The following is a 15460-nucleotide window of genomic DNA, read 5'->3' as shown; positions in this document are numbered from 1 at the left end:
AAAAAAGCAAGCAAGCAAGCAAGAAACATATATATATATATATATATATATATGTATGTATGTATGTATGTATATAAAAGAAACATCCATTCAATATTTCCAAACCATGTGATTGAGCTTTAAATTTATTCTTGAACTTTTAGGCCTCTACCAGCAACAAGTGGGCTGCAAAAGCTGGAGAGTTCTGTAATGCCCAATATGGCCACAGAATGAGGAAGAACTTCCTAAAGGACTGAATCAGAAGTCACAGAAAACAATGGTCAAAATCATCTCTTTCCAAAAACCAAAACTAGTGCCTGATAAAGAAATTTATTTCACTGTAAAAGTGGATTTTTGTAATTCTTGTTCTGAAGGATTTCATCATTGATAACACCTTGTAACTGTCATGTCTTCCATTTTTCCGTTTCTCAAATGGAAAGTTGTTTTTGCATTTATCATGTACTTCTCTCCCTTGGTGAGTGTGATTTCATGGGAAAAGAGTGAGCAAGGCAGCTTTATGACCAAAAGGAACAGAAAGTGGAAACTGCCAACCATCCTTCAGGATGCATTTTCCTCCCACTCATCCTCTTAGTAATTATTTGTCCCCACTTAGTGTTAGGTGAGCATATATCTACTCATCTAGAGACTATATTTCCCAGACTCCCATCAAGCTAGGTGTCAAGTGACTAAGTTCAGGAAAAAAGGATATGAAAGGAAGTGATGCGTTCAATTTCCAGGTCATTTATTTTAAAGATAAAGCTTACTGTCCTAGATTTTCTTCTACTCCCTTCCCGTGGGCTGGAAAAATTAACATGACATTAGTGAACTTCCTTTTATTATTGTGTATTAATCTGCCATCACACTGCTATAAAGATACTACTTGAGACTGGGTAATTCATAAACAAAGGAGGTTTAATTAACTCACAGTTCCTAGTGGCTGGGGAGGCCTCAGGAAACTTACAATCATGGCAGAAGGTGGAGAGGCAAATACCTTCATCGCAAGGTGGAAGGAGAGACAGCATGTGAAGCAGGAACTGTCAAACAGTTATAAAGCCATCAGATCTCACGAGAACTCACTCACATCAAGAAAACAGCATGAGGAAAACCACCCCCATGATCCAATCACCTCCCTCCATGAGGATTATAATTCAAGATGAGATTTAGGTGGGGTCACAGAGCCAAACCATATCACATTGTGATGAGTAGAATCAGAGAAGCAACCTTAAGTACAGAAATAGAAACTGCATATTGCAACAGAGCTTGAGTAGTGCCAAACTCAACCTGCCAGCTTAGGTTCCTGAATGAACTTTTAGAGCAGAATCTGCTTACCCTTTCTGAAATGTTATGGGAAAGAGTGACACACTCTCATTTTATTTCAGTCACTATATTTTAAGAGTACCTTTGTTATTACAGCTTAGCTTATGAAGACTACATTTGCCTACTACTTTTGCTTTGCCAAGCCTGTGTTAAAAGCTAATTTGATTTCATATTCTTGGATCTGCCTCAGCTATAATCATGGCTATTGCCTCAAGCCTACTGAGGTGGTAAATCTTACATGACAACTTGTCTGGGCCACCATGCCCAGATATTTGGTCAAACATTATTCTGAACATTCCTATTAAAGTGTGTTTTGGCTGAGATTAACATTTCATTCAGTGGACTTTGAGTAAAACAGATTACCCTCCATGATGTGGGTGAGGTCCCATCCAGTCACCTGAAGCCCTTAATAGAACAAAGACTGACCTTCCCCAAGTAAGAAGGAATTCTTCCAGCAGACCGTCTTTGAACTGGAACTGCAACTATTCCCTGAATCTTCAGCCTGCCACCCAACCCCATGAGATTTTAGACTTTCCAAGCCTCTACAATCATGTGAGCCAATACACATCCACATCCACACACACATGCATAACATTGATTCCGTTTCTCTGGAGAACTCTGATTAATACACCTAACCTGCTACTTCTCAGTCTTTAATATCATTGTAAAATTACCATTTTTCTAATGACAGCCTGTATCTCAACTTTGGATTACTCCTACATTTTACAAATATGTATTAAAGATATATTGTGTACCAGACTCTAGTTTTAGAATACAAATGAGTCTCTGTCTTGTGGAGAAATACATTTTAGTGGAGAAGACAAATAATTAATCAACCAATCAACAATATGGAGAAAGTGATATGAAGCAAAGAATAGCGGAGGAAGGGACGCAAGAACAAGTAAAATGGAATGTTCATTTACAGAAGGAGAGGTTTTCTCAGGAGAGGTTTTCTAGATTAGATTATGCAAAAGTTGATCAATGATATTTTGAAGTGGAGTTAGTCACAAAGACAACTTTTCTAACAAAAAGGTCTGGGCTGAGGAAATAGTAAGGATAAAGTTCTCATGGTGATAGAATGCTTGGTGTGTTTCAGAAAAGTTTGCTTGGAGTGTGATGAATGGAATGGCCTCAGAATTAAGCTGGAAAGAGGTTCCTATTTTTGAGATTCTAATTTGGACAGAAGACAGACCTTAAACCAGGGATAAGAAATGCCTTAATATTTCCGAGAGTAAATTTCCAGTGTATCAATTTTAAAATTTCTAGATATCCTTGAGAGTCATCATAAAATAAAGTATCTTCTAAGTGTAGACATATTGATAATTAGTCAAGAAATATGCCTGTAAGTTTCCCCAAACTAAGATGAGATAAATGTTTTGTGTCATATTTACATAGTTACATGCTATATTTTTAATTTCCTAGAAATTTAAACTGCCTAGAACTTAATTAAACTAGCCTAGTCTCAGATGCACGTTAGCAATAGGGAGAAAGAGTATGAACTTGGATCTAACCAGAAGAGCCATCCTTTGCCCCAAACCCAGGGCAATGAGAAGGTGAAACCAGTCATTAGGGAAACAGAGTGAGGAGATTAAGGTCCAGGCTTTCTCATTAATATGGAGAGTTTTCTTATTTTACCGATAGAGAGGATCTGAATTGTATTTTATTAAGGAGATAGTAGTTTTCTTACCACGTATAGCCTTGTATCCAATCTTACATTTCTGGCTTTTAGTCCTAAATTATCCATTTAGTCCTGCTTTGATAAGCAGAGCTTATTAGCAAAGGAAAAAGGTGGGAAATAGAACCTCAAGTTATAAGGCATTTCCCTCTTTCTTTACAACTTAATGACAGCCTCCGGAGGGTGAGGCCTCATTGCAAATATTGTTCTTAAATTAAACATAGCAATAGGCTCGTTCTTGTCATCAAACACAATCCAAACTCCCCATGTTGGTAAGCTAAAGAGAATCTCAATGCTGCTTCAAACACCTATTTTTCCTTCTAAGAAGCTGTATGGAATAACAGCCATCCTGCGTGAGGTGGCATTCTCAAAACATAACTAAAGGAGATTTCATTTTTTAAAGACTACTTATTAGCAGAGATGTGTAAGATGTAGGTTGAAGGGTATTATATAAAGGAAGAGAGTATCCCTAGGCTCAGTAGCATCTTGTGTTACCAGCCCATGTCCAAAGGGACAAAAGGAGGGAAACTTGTTAAAACCCAGAGGAACACAGTCACAGAAGTTAAGCAACTTTGAGAGAAACAGTACACTTCGGTGTAAGGATAGGGATACAACCTAGTAGAGAGGGGACTAGGACAATAAATTTCTGACTTCATTCTCCCCACTCTTTTAACATCCTATCACCAAACCCAAGTGAGCTAATTAGAGAATATAAGAATCATGATGTGATTTGGACAGTGAGCAGGACAGGGAAGGGTCAAAAATTAACCTGGAGGGACAAATAAAAACTATTGAGCACTTTTCTCTCTCTCTACTCTACAGCAGAATCTTTCCCGAGGTCATTTCAACAAGCAGCGTCTCCATAAATGTGAGAGATAACTATTCCTTTTATCCTGTTATTGATACAGATCATAGTTATAAGACAGGCTCATAACTATGCCTAGTACATGCAATGTTCTGAAGGATGGAAAGCTTTCTATCAATAGATTAGTTGCTATTTCCTTGGGAAGACGACTGAAGTGGAGGTGGGAAAGAGATATTGGAAATGTTTCTTTCAATAATCTCCAATTAAAGGAGAACTAAGGTCTTCTTATCAATGAACTCAAAGAAAGAACTCAAAGAGAGGAGCATCTTTTTAGTTATAATGGCCACAGATGTTAGTATCTGAAGTTAATAATTTTCAAAAGAGAAAAATATCCAGGCACATTTGTCACTTTCATAATACCTAGACTTATTTTGTCATTTTTAAAGAATACTGCAGTTAATATTGGAAATATATTTGCCTCCTTCCTGGGCTGAGGATTCTCAGCCTGACCTTAGGCCATTCTTTAAGGATTTGCAAAGTGAAGCCCTAAATGAAAAGATGAGTCTTTTCAGTTCTTTCTAAAGGTCACCATGCTGAAGATCATAGTAACCTTTAATTTGTGAGTCCCAAGATACCAGAAACACCCATGTAATATAAACTGAGATTTTTCTTTATTTTGTTATCTAGTGTTAATCAATAAAGTTCACGTTTTCAAAACACACGTATTTTAAAATCAAAGAGGCTGTGTGTATGTTGTACATAGTTCAGTAAAATTAATCCTCCCTATTTTAACTTTTATTCTTATGAACAAAAGGAAAGGAAAGAAAACCCAAAACGGTCAAGTGAGATTTTTGTATTAGTCAAAAGCCCAGGATGAAAAACAAAAGTTTCTTTTTTTTATACTGAAATACCCACATGACAGCAGAATACTAGAGCATAATTATTTGTTTATATTTCACTTAGATACAGAGTAAATTATGTCATATATTATATAATCATATAAAAGTATCTTTAAGTACTTTGACATATCTTAATTTACATCACAGATTGCACAGGTGGTGGTACAGTTTCTAAACAATAAAAAATTAACACCAAAAAAAGAAGCATTGATTTGACATTATTAAAAAATACCATGAACAAAATATGAAGCCAAATAGCAAACAGACAAAAATAGCTACAATAACATTTTGTATATATATATAAAAATATACAAAAGCAGCTGATCAATAAATAAGAATTAAAAAATAAATACTCAGTTTAAAAATAGAGAAAACTAAAGAGTTTAATCATACATCAAATTTATCTACATCACTCAATTTCTACCTTAGTTCTAATTATCATAATTTTTCTTTCTCTCAGACTGTGAAATAGCCTCCTGTAGTCGTCTCCTAATAGTCTTCACCTTTGCCTTTTCCTAATCAATCCATTTTCCATGGATCAGCCAAATAATCTTAACACATTAATTTGATCATGATCTTTCTACCAGTTTAAACTTTTTTATTGTGTACCATTACCTTTAGATCAAATTCAAAATTCCTATCGATAGTTACATTATCCTTCATGAAGTTGTGATGGTTAATTTTACGTGTCAACTTGACTGGATTAAGAGATACCTAGATAGCTTGTAAAGCATTATTTCTGGAATTGTCTATGAGGTTGTTTATGGAAGAGATTGGTATTTGAATCAATAGAATGAGTAAGGAATATCTGCCCCCATCAGTATAGATGGGCTCCATCCAATCAGCTGAGGGCACATGTAAAAATGAAAAAACAGAGGAGGCAAATTCTTTCTTCCTGACTTGCTTTCTTTGCCTATCTCTTCTGGAGCTGGGACATCCATCTTCTCCTGCCCTTGGACACCAGAACTCCAGGTTTTCCTGCCTTTGGACTTTAGGACTTGCACCAGCAGCCCAGGTTCTCAAGCCTTTGGCCTCAGACTGAGAGCTACACCATTGGCTGCTCTTTTCTCAAGCCTTCAGACTTGGACTGAGCCATGCCACCAGATTCCCTCACTCTTCAGCTTGCAGATGGCATAGCATCGGACCTCTCAGCCTCCATAATCATATGAACCAATTCCCTTAATAAATGTCCTGTCATCTATCTAATCTTCTACTGGTTCTGTTTCCCTAGAGAACCCTAATACAGAGGTTATTTCAATATAGTCCACTGTAATTTTTTCCCAGCCACTCCCCTTTCTTCTAGCAAGCTCTGATCCAATAATATCCATCTTATATGCATTCATTGAACCTTCTAAGCTTCTTCCTATCATAGGCTTACTTAGTGTCTTTGGAAAGCTCTCCCCTAACAATGGCAAGTGACTGGCTTCCTAATTTAATTCTGGACCCTGCTTAAATATGCCAAGTTCTTTCACATCTGAGGTTTTTAGCATATTCTTCTAAATCTTCCTTAAATTTTCTACCTATTTCTTTTCAAAAATCTGGCTGTTTATTATCATTTTTTCTCCAATTATATATAAACTTTACAGAAACATTCTTCATAAACATCGTGTTTGAAAGGTATTTATTATTTCTGGTTTTAAAATAAAGGCTATCTTCTTCTTTACTCAGAAATTATACCAAATAAACTGATCAATGAGAAAATAAAACTTAAGTTTTATCTTCTATAGTACAGGGTAATATCTATGGTTCAGGCCAACTTTTGTGACATTCACCAAAATTCTTGCCTGTATATATACCCTGTTTAATTCTCTTATGAGAATATGATACAGCATCACGTCCGTGATTAGGTTACTAATCAGTTGACTTTAACAAAAGGGAAATTTTCCTGAATGGGCTTGACCCAACTTGATGAGCTTTTATAAAAAGGTAAAACATCAGAGACATTCTTCTCCTAGAATCCAAAATGAAAAAAAACTACCATGTTTTGGAAAAGGAAACATGGCAGGGATAATGTATAGATCCTACAAAATGAGGACCTGTCTTACAATTGCAGGGAACTCAATTCTGCCAACAACCAGTAAGCTTGGGAGGACCCTGAATCTTAGACAAGATAACAGTCTCTGCTGGTACCTTGATTTCATCCTGATGATAACCTGAGCTAAGAGCTCATTGTAGATGTGCCTAGGATTCTGACCTACAGAACTGTAAGATAATAAATTTATGTTTTTTTTTAAGTTGCTGAGATTGTGGTACCTTGTTACACAGTAATAGAAAACTAATATATTCTATATAGAACACACATTATAAAGAACTTTCAAATTCAGTGGAAGTGAAATAAAAAGCATAGAGATAGGCTAGGAGAAAAGGCTTGCAGTCATTCTTCTCAGAATTACATGATACACACTTGGAAAAAAATCAACAACCCATGTTTTGTACAGTAAGAACTGGCTGCACAGGCTGATGTTTAAAATTCCACTGCACCTGTTTTTTTTCTCCATGGAGAATTAGGAAAAGCAAGTTTAAGTAATACATCACATTGACTTCTTAAATTTGGTATAACAGATGAAGGAAAAAAAATTGGAAAGTCGTGAATAGCCTAGCAGTTGCTGATCTCTGCTGGATTAGGATGAAATAAAGGATAAAGTAACTCATATAAGTACGATCTTCCATCATGAGAAACTTTGTTAAGAATGGACAGAATTCTACCTAGATTGGCCCTAATTGGCCCTAATTCTTCCCAAGAACATGAATGACCAAGGAATATTTCACCTTATAAGAGAAATACTTACTAAAAAGGAACTAACATAGTCTTTATACAAAAATGCAATTTAAAAACAAAAAATTGGACATGAAAGAAAACAAATGTGTCAGTAGGGAAGACTTTACTATTTATCATGAAGGCTATGCAAATCCCTAGAGCATTCAAATGTTTGTATATAACAAGAACACATGGTATATTTCAGAGACACTAGTAATAAAGCAGCATTAAGAGATAAAACCTTAATTAGCAGTGCTCAGGAAAAAAATTAGAAAATAAATCTTAAGTAAATTATATTTTCTTCTTTTTTTAAAGATATACAAAGCTAAAATAACATTGATTCTGGCCTAATAATAATAAAAATCTAGATCATTGACAAAGTTATAATTTTTCTTGATTCCATTAGAGTTGAGGCAAGAGATGAATCCAGCTAAACTGACTTAGAGTAACATGTTCGTCTAAGAAGAGGCAGAACCTAAGAATGACAAGTGTCACATTTTTCAGAGCTCAGGAGGAAGAGATATTGTCATAAAACAAGTTTAAGAACTGCAAAATATTCATAAGTTTAAAAAATCCTAATGGATGCTAGAGTGGCAGTTGTGAATCTCCAGGAGTCCCTATCACAAGAAAATTCCAAATGTGCTTACCAGCTCTTTGGAGCCTCCACTGGTAGTCACAAGAGAGAACATAGGCAGAGCAGAAGACCTGAGAGAAACACTTTTTATGTCACAAAGGAATAAGACCCTATAAACTTCCCAGATCACCCTCAAGAAAAAAAAAAAAAAAAAAAAAAAAAAGCCTTAAGCAACTGAAAGAGGAGCAAAAAACCATGCCAGTCCTGGTAGTAGGCAAAAATCTACTGCACTAGGGAGGGATAAAACCAAAAGCCATTTGACATTAGGGGAAAGACAGAAAACCACTCAAGCCAAGGACCCTGCACTGATACAAAGTAGATGACCTCCATTTTGGGAGTTAGACAAGAGATTTACTATTTTAAAATATCCTTACCCTAATAGTATGAGAAAAAATCAGGCTTTTATGGAGACGGGGCAGAAAAACTGAAAAGGCTGCGCCCACAAAACAGGTAAACAAGACCTGCCTAAGAGGATGAAGCAAAAATCAAGAAAATTTCCACAGCTTTCTCAATGATAAATCTCAAACCAAATAGCAGGCAAGAATAGGCTCTCTCTGAGGGAGGAGATAAGGTTGAAGAATGCTCTATTCTAGGGTACAAATTTGAATCACCTGGTAGAATCTGGTGGTGGAAGAGGAACCCTAAGAAAAAAATTCAGGTATTTCAGGTCTCGTACTAAACACAAGATAACATTAGCCCACCAAACGAGCAGTTTTTTGTCTCTAGTGCACTAAAAGTTAAAGAACACAAAAATCTAATTTAACTAATGGCTGCATTGACTCAATTTCCCATAATATCAACCTGACAAAAATTTGGGTTGTAAATTATAAAATTATTTGGGTATAAATTATATTTACTTCTTTTTTTAACGCAACATTTAGCATTAGTAAAAAGTTACAAGACTCACAAAAATTCAGGTGAAAGAAACCAAATCTGTTGTGAAGAGATAAAGCAGTCAATGGAATTAAACTCAGAGAACGCTCAGAAGCTGAGATAACCACATAGAAACTTAATTTAAATAACTGAAACTATCTAATGGAATAAGTGAACAACATGCAAACATATAAAGAATTTCAGCAGAAATATAAAAACTATAATATAGTGTAAAATGAAAATACTAAACATTTTAAATATAAAAACAGAATATCAGAGATGTAAATGTCTTATTAGGCTAATCATCAGAATGAACCCAGTAAGAAAGTAATGGTGAACTTGAAGACCCACTAAAACTACACAAACCAAAATGTAACAATAAAAGATAATAGCAAGAAACAAAATTAAGAAAATTCAAAAGCTAAATACATATCAAATGGTCTAACATTCATATAACCAGAGGCTTAGCAGTGGAGAAAGAACAAGCAAAAACAAAGGTAAAGATACATTAGTTGAGAATTTTCCATAAGTACTAAAATACAGCAAACCATAAATTTAAGAAGCTCAGAGAAAATTATTTATACATAACTTTATAAAATTACCTGTATATATAATTTTATCTGAGCTTCTTAAATTTATATAATTTTCTCTGAGCTTCATATATATATATATACATATATATATATACACACACATATATATATATATATATACACATCAAGAGACATTTTAGTCAAACTGCTTGAAACTACAGGCAAGGAAAGACATTGAACACTTCCAAATTAAAAAGAAATAATACACACAGAAAGGAAAATATAAGAATTACAATAAACTTCTCATCAGAAACTATGTAGCCCAGAAGACAATAGTAAAATCTTTGAAATACTGGCAAAAAAAAAAAAAAAAACAACAAACTAACAACCTAGAATTCTGTACCCAGCAAAGATACATTCCAAAATTTTTTTTTCTAAGACAAGAGCAAGATCTCAAAGAATTAATTACCAGAACATCTACACCACAGGAAACACTAAAGATTTTCAGAAAGAAGGCATATAATAACAAATGGTTACACAAAAGTGAAGAATATCAGAAGTATTAAAAACCTAGGTATATGAATAAAGTGCACAGTTAAGTCTTTCTTCCCTGTTTGAAAGACAATTGTACAGAGCAAAAATTCTAACAATGATGATTGGTTTTATAACAAATATAGCAAGCAGTAGAATATATAATAACAAAAACACTGAATATGGTAAAGATTAAATAAAATGGTTGTAAGGTTCTTATACTATATGTGAAGTGGCATAATAATATTGAAAACATATAATAATTTAAAGATGTGTACTGTAAATCCTAAGGCAACCACATAAAAATATAAATGAGGTATGACAAATGAACCAATAGTGGAGATGCAATAGAATAATAAAAAATATTTTTCTAAAACATAGGGAGAAGAATAGAAAAAAATGAAAGCCAACAAAGAAAAGATGAAATATATAACAAAATCAAGATATTTCAACATATTAACAACTGTATTAAATGTAAATGAATGAAACATATAAATTATACAATAGAGATAATCAGATTGAATATAAATGCAGTACCAAACTATTTGCTGCTTACAAAAAAAAGAAAAACCTACAGAAAAAAAATACTTATGTGGAAACACATACATAGGAATAAAACAAAAGAATGAAATAGTTATATTATGAAAACACTAGTGGCTATATTCTTATAAGGCAAAGTAGACGAGGCATGTTACCAGTGATAAAAGAAGACATAACATGATGATAAAAGAGCTATTTCATCAAAACAACAAAAACATATGAATGTATGAATCTAATCATAGCTTTAAAATAAAAATGGCAAAACTATTTGAACTGAAAAAAGTTAGATTTCAACACTCTTCTCTCAATATTTTATATAAAAATAGAAATAAAATCAGAAAGTGCATAACAAATTTGATATTTTTAATCCACTTGTTGTAGTTGACATTTATATTCTACCAGCAATAGAGAAATATACATTCTTTCCAAGTGCTCATGAACATTCAGCAGTATAGACAATTCCTGTACTAAGAAGCAAATCACACAGAATTTAAAAGAATTAAATAATAATAATTGTATTACCTGAACCTAAATAAATTAAACTTGGAATTACTTTTTCAAAAATTTTAATGTAAAGTCCCTATTTTTAAATTAAACTATACTCTTATAAATAACACATGATCAAGGAAAATATAATAAATAAATTAGATAACATTAGTTAAATTAAAATTCAAAGCTGTAATATGCAGTGAAACTAATGTTTAAAGAAATTTAATAATTTAAAGTAATATGCAGCAAAACTAATGTTTAGAGAAGAATTTATGTCAGTAAAATAAAATAAGCATGGTCTCAAAGCAATAAAGCTTCCAACTTAAGAAACTCAGAAAAGGGATGGCTCATGTCTGTAATCCCAGCACTTTGGGAGGCCAAGGTAGGCAGATTGCGTGATTCCAGGAGTTCAAGACTAGCCTGGGCAACATGGCAATACCTCATCTCCGCAAAAAATACAAAAAATTAGCTGAGTGTGGTGGCATATGCCTGTAGTCCCATCTACTTGAGAGGCTGAGGTGGGAGAATCAATGAGCCCAGGAGGTTGAGGGTGCAGTGAGCCGTGATTGTGCCACTGTGCTCTCCCCTGGTAACAGAGTGAGACCCTGTCTCAAATAAATACATACATACATACATACATACATACATAAAATATCTACATTGTAGCAAAAAAAAAAGAAATTGAAATCCAGAATTTTATATATAATTTAAATTTTAATTAAAAAGCACAAAGTGCTTACGGACAAATTTTAATAATATATGTGTGAGACTAGCACACTAAAAATTATGAAATAATACTGAAAGGGTGATATAAATAAATGCAGAGATTTATGGTGTTTACGGATTGAAAGATTCAATATCATTAAGTTGTTCATTCTCAAATTAATCTGTAGATTCAAGGTAAGCTTAATTAAAATCTCATGAGCCATCTGCCTGGCTTGATTTTTAAAATTGACTTGTTTCCTGTGATCTTGCTAAACACAGTTATTTGTACTCATATATTTCTTTTAATCTTTGGGAACTATTTAGATAATTGTGGTGTGTGCAAATATAGACAGTTGTATTTATTTTATTTTAATCTGTATGCTTTTAGTTTTTTTTTTTTTTTTTTTTTGCCTTATTTGGTAAGTTGGATATGATAGAAAAATTCCTTGAAAAACACACCCTATTAAACTCACTCAGAAAGAACTAGAAAACCTAAATAGTTCCATATCTATTTCAAAAATAAACACATAGTTAAATATTTTGGCTAGGATCTCCAGTACAATGTTGACTAGAAGAAGTGAGAGCCAACATCTTAACTTTCTTTCTGATATTCAGAATAATGCATTCAGTCTTTTACTATTAAATATATTACTGGTAGGTTTATTCCTGATGTCTTTTATCAGAATAAGGGAGTTTCCTCTTTTTCTTGTGCACTGAGAGATTTTCTTATGAACAAATATTGAATTTTTTCAAATATTATTTCTGCATCTACCAAGGTAAATTTAAAAAATATGTTCATGTGGCGAATTGTATTGATGTATGTTTTAGTTAGTGTTCTCCAGAGTAACAGAAGTGACAGAAGGTGTACTTAGAGAGACACATGAGAATGGATTTATTAGGGGAATTGTCTCACTCAATTATGAAGTCTGAGTAGTCCCATGATAGCCCATCTGCAAGGTGGAGGATCAGGGAAGATAGTAGCTTGGCTCAGTCCAAGTCTAATGCCTTAGAACCAAAGAAGCTGATGGTGCAACTCTCAGGCTGAGGTTGGAGGCTTGAGAGTCCAGGGAGCCACTGGTGCAAGTTGTCCTAGAGTCCACAGGTCAGAGAACCTAGAATTCTTTCATACAAGGACGAAAGAAGGAGGGTATCCTGGCTCCAGAAAAAAGAAAAAGAACAAGAATTCACCTTTCTCTTTTTTCTTCCATTCAGGCTACCAGCGGGATGTTACACTCGGTCTACTGACTCACATGCATCTTCTCCAAGAACACCCTCACAGACACACCTGGAGAAGCTCAAGCATTCTAATCAAAATGAAAACCACCTGGAATTCTCTTTCAACAGAAGAGGAATGGGTTCCGTTCCTATTGAAGCATTGAGAATAAATAACCCTTTACCAGCTACCTGAGTATTCCTTAATTCAGTCAAGTTTCATCCAAAATCAACTGTTGCAACTTATTCTGAAATGTTCAACTAGCTTTACATTCTTTAGATTAGGTCCTGCTTGTTCATGATATATTGTACTTTTGTATAGAGCTAGATTTTATTTAAAATACTGTGAAGTTTGTTTGAGGCTGAGGTGGGAGAATCAATGAGCCCAGGAGGTTGAGGGTGCAGTGAACCGTGATTGTGCCACTGTGCTGTCCCCTGGTAACAGAGTGAGACCCTGTCTCAAATAAATAAATAAACAAATAAATAAATAAATAAATAAATAAAATTTCTACATTGTAGCAAAAAAACAAATAGAAATTGAAATCCAAAATTGTATATATAATTTAAATTTGAATTAAAAAGCACAAAGGGCTTACAAATTTTAATAATTTTTGTGTAAGACTAGCACACTAAAAATTATGAAATAATACTGAAAGAAAGGGTGATATAAATAAATGCAGAGATTTATGGTGTTTATGGATTGAAAGACTCAATATCATTAAGTTGTTCATTCTCAAGTCAATCTGTAGATTCAAGGTAAGCTTAATTAAAATCTCAAGAAAATTTTTGTTGTTCTTGTCTTGTTACAGTTCTTGTGGCTGAAAATGAGAAAAGACAAAAGCTTGGCAGAAGTTATTGATTATATTTAAATCTATGGTTAAATTTACATAAGAAAAGATTAAATGGTGGCATCATCAAGATAGCAGAGTAGGTGATACCAGGCTTTGTCTTCACCACAAAAAAAGAGAGACAGCTGTTTAAAAACCAAAATATCCCCAAGAAAGCTCTAGGGCCTGTAGGATACAGTAAATTCCTCTTCAAAGATTTTAGCCTGTTAACTTCCTTTAACATTCAAGAGGGGTAAAATCGTTAAGTACAATCAGTTCTGAATTCCTCTTCAGAAAACTAATGTGTCAGTATGTTTAGCTTCCCTGTTCTTTGCTCTCCATTTTAAAGTTTAACTTCCTCATTCTTAGGCCTCCTTGCCCTTACTTTCAGTAAACAACACCCTGCTAGCCTCTATCACCTGCGCTGTCCTTAGTCATCCTTAGTCACCTGCTCTGTAACCGTCCTTCCCACTGAAACTACTCATCCCGCCACTCTGGCTCGTACCCCTGCCGTCTTTGAAATAGCCAATCTGAATTAGCTTAGACTGTGCAGTCCAACCCTAGCCAATAGGGGAAAGAAACAGCAGTAGGGATTAACTGCTTTAGGGATAAGAATCCCTTCCCCTCCCTTGTCCAGTGTGCTCTCCCCATTGCTCCATCTGCGAGACACACCCTTCTATAGAAGTAAATTTGCCGCCGGGCATGGTGGCTCACGCCTGTAATCCCAGAACTTTGGGAGGCGGAGGCGGGCGGATCACATGAGATCAGGAGTTGAGACCAGCCTGACCAACATGGAGAAACCCCGTCTCTACTAAAAATACAAAATTAGCCTGGCGTGGTGGTGTATGCCTGTAATCCCAGCTATTCGAGAGGCTGAGGCAGGAGAATCACTTGAACCCAGGAGGCGGAGATTGCGGTGAGCTGAGATCATGCCACTGCACTCCAGCCTGGGCAACAAGCGTGAAACTCCATCTCAAAAAAAAAAAAAAATAAAAAATAAAAAAATGTAAATTTGCCTTGTTGAGAAAGCGTTTTGCCGGAGTGCTGATTCTTCTTTGTGGCACTGAAAATGTTTCCACCAGGTCCATTTAAGAAGCTACAGCAATACAGAAAAGTAAAAACAAACAAACAAACTATCCAAAATGAAAAGGATCACTGGTGAGATCGCATATCTGAGATGCCAGTATATGTTTAAGAACAAAGAAGAGAAATAGGGACCGCTATAGTTATTGGCTACAAGGCAGAAACCACAGTGGTCCCCAGTGTCTTGCTCGGCAGAAAAGACTGGCATATTTTGCCACTTAGGTAATCAACATCCATTCCCACTGGGAAACTCCAGAGAGAAAGATGTGACTGTACATCTCAGCTACAAGAAGCAGCCCTTGCTGAACTACTTCAGAAAAGATGCCAGATCTGCGACTGCACTGGGCATACCCACATCTCAAACACCAGAGCCATCAGCATAGCGAGTTAGTTTGCACTCCAAGCCCCATAGCCAAACTCTCACTACATGTTCCTATACTCTGTGAACCAGCTCAGCCACCATATAGAGTTAAGTTTTGCCCTAACCCCAGAGTCACTGTATCTCTGCACGTATCTGTTCTCCTACTCTCAGTTCCTGGCTGCTTCACAAGCATCCACATGTTACATACTGTTACAAATGCAGTAGTGGGGATGCCTGTG

The 15460-nt window shown here is 35.0% G+C and overlaps 1 long non-coding RNA gene across 1 annotated transcript in view; it reads left to right on the top strand.

The window, feature by feature from the left end:
• The window catches only part of LOC129393493 (uncharacterized), a 73036-nt gene extending 59301 nt beyond the window's left edge, over nt 1–13735 (top strand). The window contains exon 3 of the long non-coding RNA XR_008620382.1: nt 12951–13735. This is a non-coding gene — a long non-coding RNA (uncharacterized LOC129393493). The remainder of the gene's footprint in view (nt 1–12950) is intronic.
• The last annotated feature ends 1725 nt before the right edge of the window (nt 13736–15460 follow it).

This window comes from Pan paniscus, chromosome 10 (genome assembly GCF_029289425.2).
Source record: "Pan paniscus chromosome 10, NHGRI_mPanPan1-v2.0_pri, whole genome shotgun sequence".
NCBI classification, from domain to species: domain Eukaryota; kingdom Metazoa; phylum Chordata; class Mammalia; order Primates; family Hominidae; genus Pan; species Pan paniscus.
This window is presented reverse-complemented; position numbering and strand designations above follow the sequence as displayed.